Consider the following 8,694-nt stretch of genomic DNA (forward strand, 5'->3'; position numbering starts at 1 on the left):
TAAATCATTTGCAAATTATTATAGTAACTATTGTAAGAAAATTTTAAGGTAACTTTGATTAAGCTGCTATCAGAAAAATAAACCTCTGTACAATTTCCTGACAAACTTCCTACAAAGAAAATGTATTATATATGTTAATCACTATTGTTATTAGAATGTTTTTTATACATTGATCCAAATTTCATCAATATTTTACTTTTCATTTTTCCTAGCTCTGCTTCTTAGAGTGACTAAAACTGTTTACAGTGTATTTTGTTTCATGAGTCCCCCACTAAGCAGGCAATGGACACTGTAAAACCTAGGAGCCTGAACTGAAAAAAAGGAGGAGCGCACGCCTGTGAACCAAAGGTGGGATGTCCCGGATTCCATAACAAGATATATCAGTAAGAGCTCCTTTTGGCTCAGCTGGCAATTTGCAGTACTCTAAGATAAGAGGATTCCTGTCCTTGGGGTCTATAATGGCAAGTAAATGAACCCAAAAGGCAGAGATGACAGACCAAGATCAGTTTCTTAAGCATAGCTGGAGACATGCTTTTGTAAACAGCTGGCATGTACTGCTGATGATGGTGTCATTCTAGCCCCTGTCTGGGAGAACATCGAGATTCCCCAACCCATGGGCTGAGACAAGTAAAAGATAATTTAAAAGAAGAAATAAGGAAATTTATGTTCCTGCCTCTCTCAAGGCTCCAAAGAAGGTATTGTCATTTTGAAGGAGTGCTCCAAACCAGGAAATATGTGCTGGGCCCCGCTCATACCAGCTGCCTACCAACGATGCCACCCAGAGAGGACAGAGCCCAAATTCTTGGGGGAGATGAGATGGAGTGAAGGAAGGAGCCAGTGAGATGCGATAGAAGGGAGGACTCTGGAGAAAAAGACCAGTGCTTTTCAGAGAAAAAAAAAGCAGCATGGTGGCATTACAATTGGGACTAGGATAATTTCTCTTATTTGCTGGTGTCCATCACAAGGTAACACAAACGAAAAAAGACAAAAGGGCTAAGAAGGGGAAATGAGTGTTACTTTGGAGCAGAAAACCTACATCCTCTCTCTCACGCTAGAGTCCCGTCTGTCCTGAAGGATCTATTCCAAGAACCAAATGAAAAACAAAGGGGTCTGTGCACTTGTTAATATATCTTGCTGCATGCAGTACATAACAATCACTAAGTTTTATACATAGCTAGGGACATGCACCAGAACGAATATATCACTCTGCTGACTAAACACATGGAACGAATTGAAGGCATTTCCTTTTCTAGTCTATTCTCCTAGCTTTCTCTCACTAAATGGGCAGATGGGCTGTGAATGGGCTTTGGAATTCTAGTTCGTGCCCTGTCTTATAAGGGATTCTGGGTCTTGAAAATGTTTTGTTGCTGGCTACATATTCAAGCACTACAAAACAACATACAATTTAGATTATAAAACAAGATAGGAATAGGGATGGATTATTACATAATTGAGGAAAAACGATGGTCTGTATACACTGGCCACTAGGCAGTTTATTTCTACCCTGAAGACTGCAACCCATTAGCTCAAAAGTCTCCTGGTGCTAAACTCAAATATTTACACAACCAATTATTTTAAAAATTACTCAAACAAGTTGATTTCCAGCCATTTAGAGCCTGCGTGCTTTGCATACTCCATGAAAGCTCATACAAAATCTGCTAACAATAGATAAGTCCTGAGCCATAAAGACCCCCAAATAACAGCTGCCTTTTGGGACTCTCCAAAATGCTGCTGAATGATGTCACCTATATGCATAAGTCCCCTCTCTGATTCCCCTCTCCCCTAGGAATTCCCCTGCTCTCCTCTCCTTCTCAAGAGCAATACTGCATAAGCCTCTGAATAGACTTCTGTCTTGCTTTGAAGGACCCTTGCACACACACATAAAATACAAATGTGCCGAAGTGTCATCCAATAAACTGCCACCTTATAATCATATCTTTTTCCTTGATCAGGCTCCAAATCCCTCAAACCCCCTATAATTATGCTATGCACATACTAATTAAAAGAAACCTAGAGTGTGTCTATTAATTTAAGATGAAGCTGACTTCAGAATGTGGAATTTTATCAATGATAAACAGAGACATTAGACTGTGAAAAATGTAAGACTTAACATCTTAAATTTTTAAGTCTTAAGAAGACTTAAAATCTTAAATTCACGTGTGCTGAGCTTCAAAAATACATGAAGCAAATCTAATAGAATAAGAGATCTATAAAATCACAATTGGAGACTTCAACATTCCTCTTTCAGAAGTTGATCAAAAGAATAGACAGAAAATCAGTAAGATACAAAAACCTATCCACCTATCTACCTATTAGAACTGAAAAACCTATCTACAAACTTGACCGAATATATACAGCACTCCACCTAACAACAGGACAAAAATCTTATCAAGTGCACATGAAACCTACACCAACATAGACCATATTCTGAGCCGTAAAACACATATTAACAAATTTAAAGGAATATAAATCATACAAAGAACATTCTCAGATAACAATAAATAAAAACAAAATCAATAACAGAAAGGTATTTGTAATCCCCCCTCAAATATTTAGCAATTAGTCAACAAACTTCTATGTGATGCATGGACCTAAGAGGAAGTCTCAAAGTAAATTAAAAAAAAAATAATGATTAATGAAAAAGAAAAGATAAATCAAAACTATAACATTAAATTCTTATATTCCAATAGCATAATGACCTTTTAATTGCTCATTCACCTACCTATATTCAATTATCAACACAGAAGACATGATTTTCTACATATAAGTAGATCATATTGTATCTCTGGCTCTGCATCTCAAGCAGAATGAAATCCAAAAAGCTTATCCCAGCCTTCAAGTTTCTATGATGTGGCCACATGATACCTTTCTGGTGACATTTCCTCCAATTTGGGGCTAGTGTTTCAGTAACATTACCCTCTTTCCTCTTCCTCAAAAACAACAAAAATATTTCTGCATCCAGTTCTTTGCAAAAATCCCTCACACTGATGGTTACACTCTGCTTTGGATAGACACATGAGATAGCCTCTCCCTTCATTATGTTCTCTCAGCCTTATTTTCCTAAAGAGAATTCTATAACCACCCTGTGTAAAATACCACTCCCCTTACTTTGGATAACTGCAACAGCATATTAGTTATACCTGAGTATGTAAGTGCCTCAAACACAACAGATGTTTATATTTTGTTACATCACTGTTGTGACTCTGCTCCACATATTTGCTCAGAGTCTCAGGCCGAGTGGAACGAGGCTACAGTTTTCAACACGTGGCTTCCAAGCTTGCTGCAACGTTGCTAGTCAGAAGACAAAAGGAGCATGGCGGACTTTAGTTTTGTTCATTTTCTAAGGGCTAGACTTGAAGGTGGACATTTTAGGCTAGACATTTTAGTGAATGATACTTGGTTACATGACTTATTTATCTCAAAGGAGGCTGATTTTGACAGCACAGCTATGTTCTCAAGAAAAAGAATACAATGTGTATTTTGGTGAAAATTTAAGTCTCTGTTATGCTATGCATTATTTTTTTTTCATTATAGCATTTACTAGCTCCTCTGCACATTGCATTTGTTTCTTTCTTGTCTGTTTAGCCTGAATAGAGTGGAAGCATCATGAGAACAGCTACTCTGGGTATTTTTCTCTTCTGTTGAGAAATGATCATAAGTGCCTTACTATTTTTACATTTAGTAGGTTTAGATACTGAATGTTGCACAATGAAATTATGGATATATTAAATAGAAGTAAGAATAATTAATAACATTAAAGATCTATTAAAATCTTCTTGGAATCATATAGGGATGAAGAAATTGTTCTTAATTCTGAGGCAATTTAGATATATTCTTTTAATTTCTTATCACTAAGCATTTAAAAAAAGAGTCATAGCTCTTTATCCAACATAAGGATTCTACGTATACTCCTGTTATTTACTCTCAAATATCCATAAGCATTAAAAATAATCCCAAAGATGTATTCAAACCATGATTAAAGTCATTATAATGTTTTCTGTAGTAAAAGTAGGCTTTCATCAAGTGAAAATACCACAGTAGAAAAAGTAAGTACTATTTCCATTTAACAGAACTCAGTGTGTGGCATTGGCAGGCAAAAAGGGACATAAATTACATGAAGTCCATTGTATCATAAGTTTTAAAAATGCATTTGGGATTCTTTGTATCATAGAGACTACGATAACTATCTTTACCAGACAGAAAAAGGAAGTTGGAAATTTTTGAAAGCCAAGCCATTAGCAGGTACCTAAATATGTAATGCCAAGTGGTGAGTGGTATGGAATGGATAGCAAGGAAAAAGGACAGTAGGACCCCAAACTGAGAAACCTCGATAATGGCTAGCTGCTGCCTTTCCCAGCGGTGTCAAGAATGAATGCATTTGCTCATGGAAAGTATCCTGCTTATATAGGAAAGTAATGAGTTTTTTCTGCTAGTATCACTAAAATCTATCTACTCTTATATAATCATATTTATCTGATTTATGAATAAAGTGCCAAAGAACATTGAAGTGTTCTTAACAGGCAAGGAAAATGTAGACTTAAAATAGAATTACATTTAAAAAGTATATAGCATATTTTTTTTCTTGTTATATAAAAGAGCTTATGGGAAAAAACACAATTATCATAAAATTTAAGGTATAAAATTTATATTTATATTTAATTTCATAACTGCCTAACAGCAAACCATTTTTCTTCAAAATTATAAGTCCTATACTTACCCCCCCCAATGGATCTATACTCCTATCGCATGTCATTTATGATTTGAAGACTGATATTGAGTCTTGTCTTCTTCCAATTGACTACACACCAATATCTCCTTTCAGACACTTCTTTGCATTAATTATCTACGGCTTCTGTAACAAATATCACAAACATGATGGTTTAAAACAACACGTATTTGTTCTCTTACAGTCTGGAAATCAGAAGTCTGAAATCAGTTTCACTGAGCCAATATCAAAGTGCCAGCAAGTCTGCACTGCCCCCGGAGGGCTCTAGGGCAGAGTCAGTTCTCTTGTCTTCCAGCCTCTGAACCTGTGGCTCATGACTTCTTCCCACATCAAAACCAGCAGAGGAGCATCTCTTTCTGACTCTGCCTCCCTCTGCCTCCTCTGCTTCCATCTACTTCGATCACATGGACTTCCTGTCTGTGTCAAATTCTTCTCTGCCTTCTCTCTCCTTATAAAGGCATCTGCGACTGCATCTAGGATCTACCTGGATAAGACAGAAAAATCTCCGCATCTCAAGATCCTTAATCATATCTAGTAAGTCTCTTTTTGCCATACAAGGTAACATTCACAAGTTCTAGGAATTAGGACGACTTGGGTACATTTGGGTGTCATTATTCAGCCTCTCACTCTGTTCGAGATATTTTAGGTTAAGAATCACTAGCTAACAATCAACCCAAAAGTAAGTTAACTTTGATTCAATTCTTTAATTCTCATAATGATGTCAATTTGATTAGTCTAAGATTACAAAAATTAACATTTTTCTTAAAACTTAAAGATAATCCTATATTATATTGGTAATAACATTTTGATAAAAGTGTAACATACATCAAATTCTAGATACAGACATTTTCACTGTTAATCACCAAAAGAAATTACATTTTCTCTGAACCTAAATAGTATAATGAAAAGAATCATATATTTTCTATGATTAGGATTTTAGTATGGACTCCTTCAGTTAAAAGTTATTTCAACTTTGAGAAAGCACTTGAAAAATTCTCACAAATATCTGAAGGAAAAAGGCACAATTTGTGCTTATATTAGGACTATCTGTGCTACAAGCATCAATTGTAGGCATTTCTGTTTGTTCATTCTTTCATCGAACATATTTTTTAATACTCTTTACATTGTTTCTATAAACCCAGCATTATTCTAGGAAGTGAGAATATCCCAGTGGGGAAAAAATGTACATAAACAACAGTACATAGAGCTCACATTTTATCTTGTGTGTGAGAGAGTAAGAAAGAAAGAACAGCCAATAAGTAAAATAAATATGTGAGATATCTGGTATTATAGAATAACTATTATGGAGGAAAATAGAACAGGGAGACAGGGAAAATAGAAAGTTAAGCGTAAGGGAGCAGTACTGCTACCTTTAAAATATGGAAAGAGAAAGTCTTAAGGAAATAATATTTTTTACAAAGTCTTATAGAAACAAAGGAGCAATGTTTATTGATATCTTGAAGAAGCACATTCAAAGGCCCTCAGGCAAAAGGTGTAAGTGTAGAGCAAGGGGACAAAGTTGAAGCTACAAGAAAGTGAGAAAGATGCAAAAGAATTGAAGATATGTGCACAGGAGTGATTTCAGTGTTTCACTATGGAATTTATCTCAACAAGAAGGGAGTTAAGTGTATGGGGAAGCTGCAGGATTAGTGGATTGGAATTTCATAGGGGTTGGAAGACGAGTGGAATATTCTCCCTGAGAGAGACAGCTCATAAGAAAGCATGTGATGGTCTAAGAAGAGTGCCTGGAAAGGTTATAGATATTGATAATAAAAGGTTCTAGGGGTATGTTCAGTGGGTGACTGGCTAAAATATATGTGAAGACAACAACAAAGACAAGAACATTATAGGAAAGAAAATCAAGGAAACACAAGCCAGGGTGCTGGAGTGATCTTAACTATGGATACAAAAATTGCCAATAATTATGACAGGAGTGATGTTGGAGAATGTGATGTCAAGATAGGAGTTAAAACAATGGGCAAATGAGACATATGGCCTGTGTATCTATAAAGGAATGGCAATAGTCACATAGCCTTATGAGCAAAGATTTTGTAGAAAAGGGTATTTGTAGAAGAGGGAGAGAGAATAGTTTGGATATGGAGATATGAATCAAGAAAGACTCCTAGCTTGCCCCTAGGATGATGACTATAGGAAAAAAGTAACTACCATTTAAAAAGAACAAGAGAATTAGTATGTTCAAGAAGAGATCAATGTTTGGACTGTGCTGTGAGCTAGGCTGATGCCACAGCACTCTAGCCTGCGAACAGAGGAAGACTCTGTCTTAAAGAAAAAAAAGAAAAAAAAAATGTTTGGGCTGGGTCAAGAAAGTAAACTTTTATAGACAAAGATGAGGATATTGAGCTTTCTGATGCTGTCAGATTGTTTTCTTGAAATAATTGTTTTTGTAAGAGAAGCAGAGGAGTTTCAAGATATGAGGAGTTATGGAAGGTGGGGGCAGAATATAGGATGAAAAGAGCCAGGTGGAAATTAGAATGCAGGATATGAGATAGTAACCTAGGGATGTTTGGCTTCTTCTGGTGAATAAAAGAATTAGCAATGAGGGAGATAATAGAATCATTTATGCTAGTTTCAAGGTAGATAGTCAGGGCTCTGCATGTTAGAGGTAGGGAGAGATAGGGGTCTGGAGTCTTCTCTTACTTCTTTTGGAAGAGCCATGGGAATAACAGTGAGACTTAGAATATGTGGGGCTCTATCTATTCCACTAGAGATAGAGGTTTGTAGATCTGGGAAACTATGGTCTAACCCGAGTACAGGGGACCTCTCTCATCAGTAGACACATATTACTGGTGAAGACACTTAAATATTAAACAGTCAGAAGCAATGGGTTCAGAACAACATGAGTAGGTACTAACATTAGTACAAATACTAATAGAATAGAATATTAAATAATAAATCTCTATATATTAAAAGCACATATCTACAAAAGAACAATATAGAGAAATAAACATAAGAGAAATTTGTTTATGGCTTCGAGGTGAAGGAGTTTAGGAAATGCCACCCCCAAAAACGCCCCTCTGGTATGCTAATGTCTGCAGAATGAGGGCACTTGGCCAACAGCAAATGCAGGGCAGATGACTTTCTCTGAACTCTCCTTATCTGCCTAAAGTTATATCATGCAAAAGGAACACAATTGTCATAAATCCCCTCACTGGGAGTCTCATCAACCAGGGGAGATTAACTCTCTTCACAGGAGAGGAGATGAGAGCTCGATACCAGGACAAGACAGACTTAGTCACAGGTTATAACCTGTTCTTCTGAGGGCCCATTCACTCTCCCTTAAGTTTCCTATGTCTCCCCAGCCCTTTCCCTTTGAAGAGGATATATAAGCTTCTAGATACCACTGAGTATTTGAGTATTCACTATTCTTTCATGTGATATGCTCCCATGCTCCAGAAAGTTCTATAAGGACAGAAGTACAAGGCCCTTCATCTGCTGCTTAAAAAACCACTTGCCAAGCACCACCAGCTCAACAAGCACAAGGAGAACCTGAAGACTAAGAAGCAGCAGTGGAAGGAATGGCTAGATCCACTGTGGAAGTCCTCAGTTTCATGGTGTCAATAAAAACACAAAACTGACAAAAAAAGAAAACAAAATCTGCTCGTTAATCTACCTGTTGTCAATTTATTTCTTACTCAGTAACTGAACCCTCAGAGGGTAGAGAAGTCTTCCCTTCCCTACAGAGGTAAGCAAAGAGATGTTAGACATGACACAAAAAGCACAAAACATAAAATAAAATAATAAACTAGACTTCATTAAAATTAAATCTCTCTTTTTCCCAAAAAACATGGGAAGGCATGGCCTCATGCCTTCCTTTTCACTTATCCTAATTCCAATAGGAGAGTTAGTAACCTTCCCTTCTCTCTCTACATGTTCAATAAAAAGACTAACTACACACACACACACACACACAAAAAAAAAAAAACTGATAAGAAAATGAGAAAGCAAGC

At 36.5% G+C, this 8,694-nt stretch overlaps 1 long non-coding RNA gene across 3 annotated transcripts in view; it reads left to right on the forward strand.

Moving 5' to 3' along the window:
* Positions 1-8,295, forward strand: part of LOC105861922 (uncharacterized) — a 156,679-nt gene extending 148,384 nt beyond the window's left edge. For all 3 annotated transcript variants that reach the window (XR_012923704.1, XR_012923705.1, XR_012923706.1), the window contains 3 exons: positions 213-348; positions 4,911-5,260; positions 8,141-8,295. This is a non-coding gene — a long non-coding RNA (uncharacterized LOC105861922). The remainder of the gene's footprint in view (positions 1-212; positions 349-4,910; positions 5,261-8,140) is intronic.
* The last annotated feature ends 399 nt before the right edge of the window (positions 8,296-8,694 follow it).

The sequence above is a fragment of the Microcebus murinus genome, chromosome 2 (assembly GCF_040939455.1).
Source record: "Microcebus murinus isolate Inina chromosome 2, M.murinus_Inina_mat1.0, whole genome shotgun sequence".
Lineage (NCBI taxonomy): Eukaryota > Metazoa > Chordata > Mammalia > Primates > Cheirogaleidae > Microcebus > Microcebus murinus.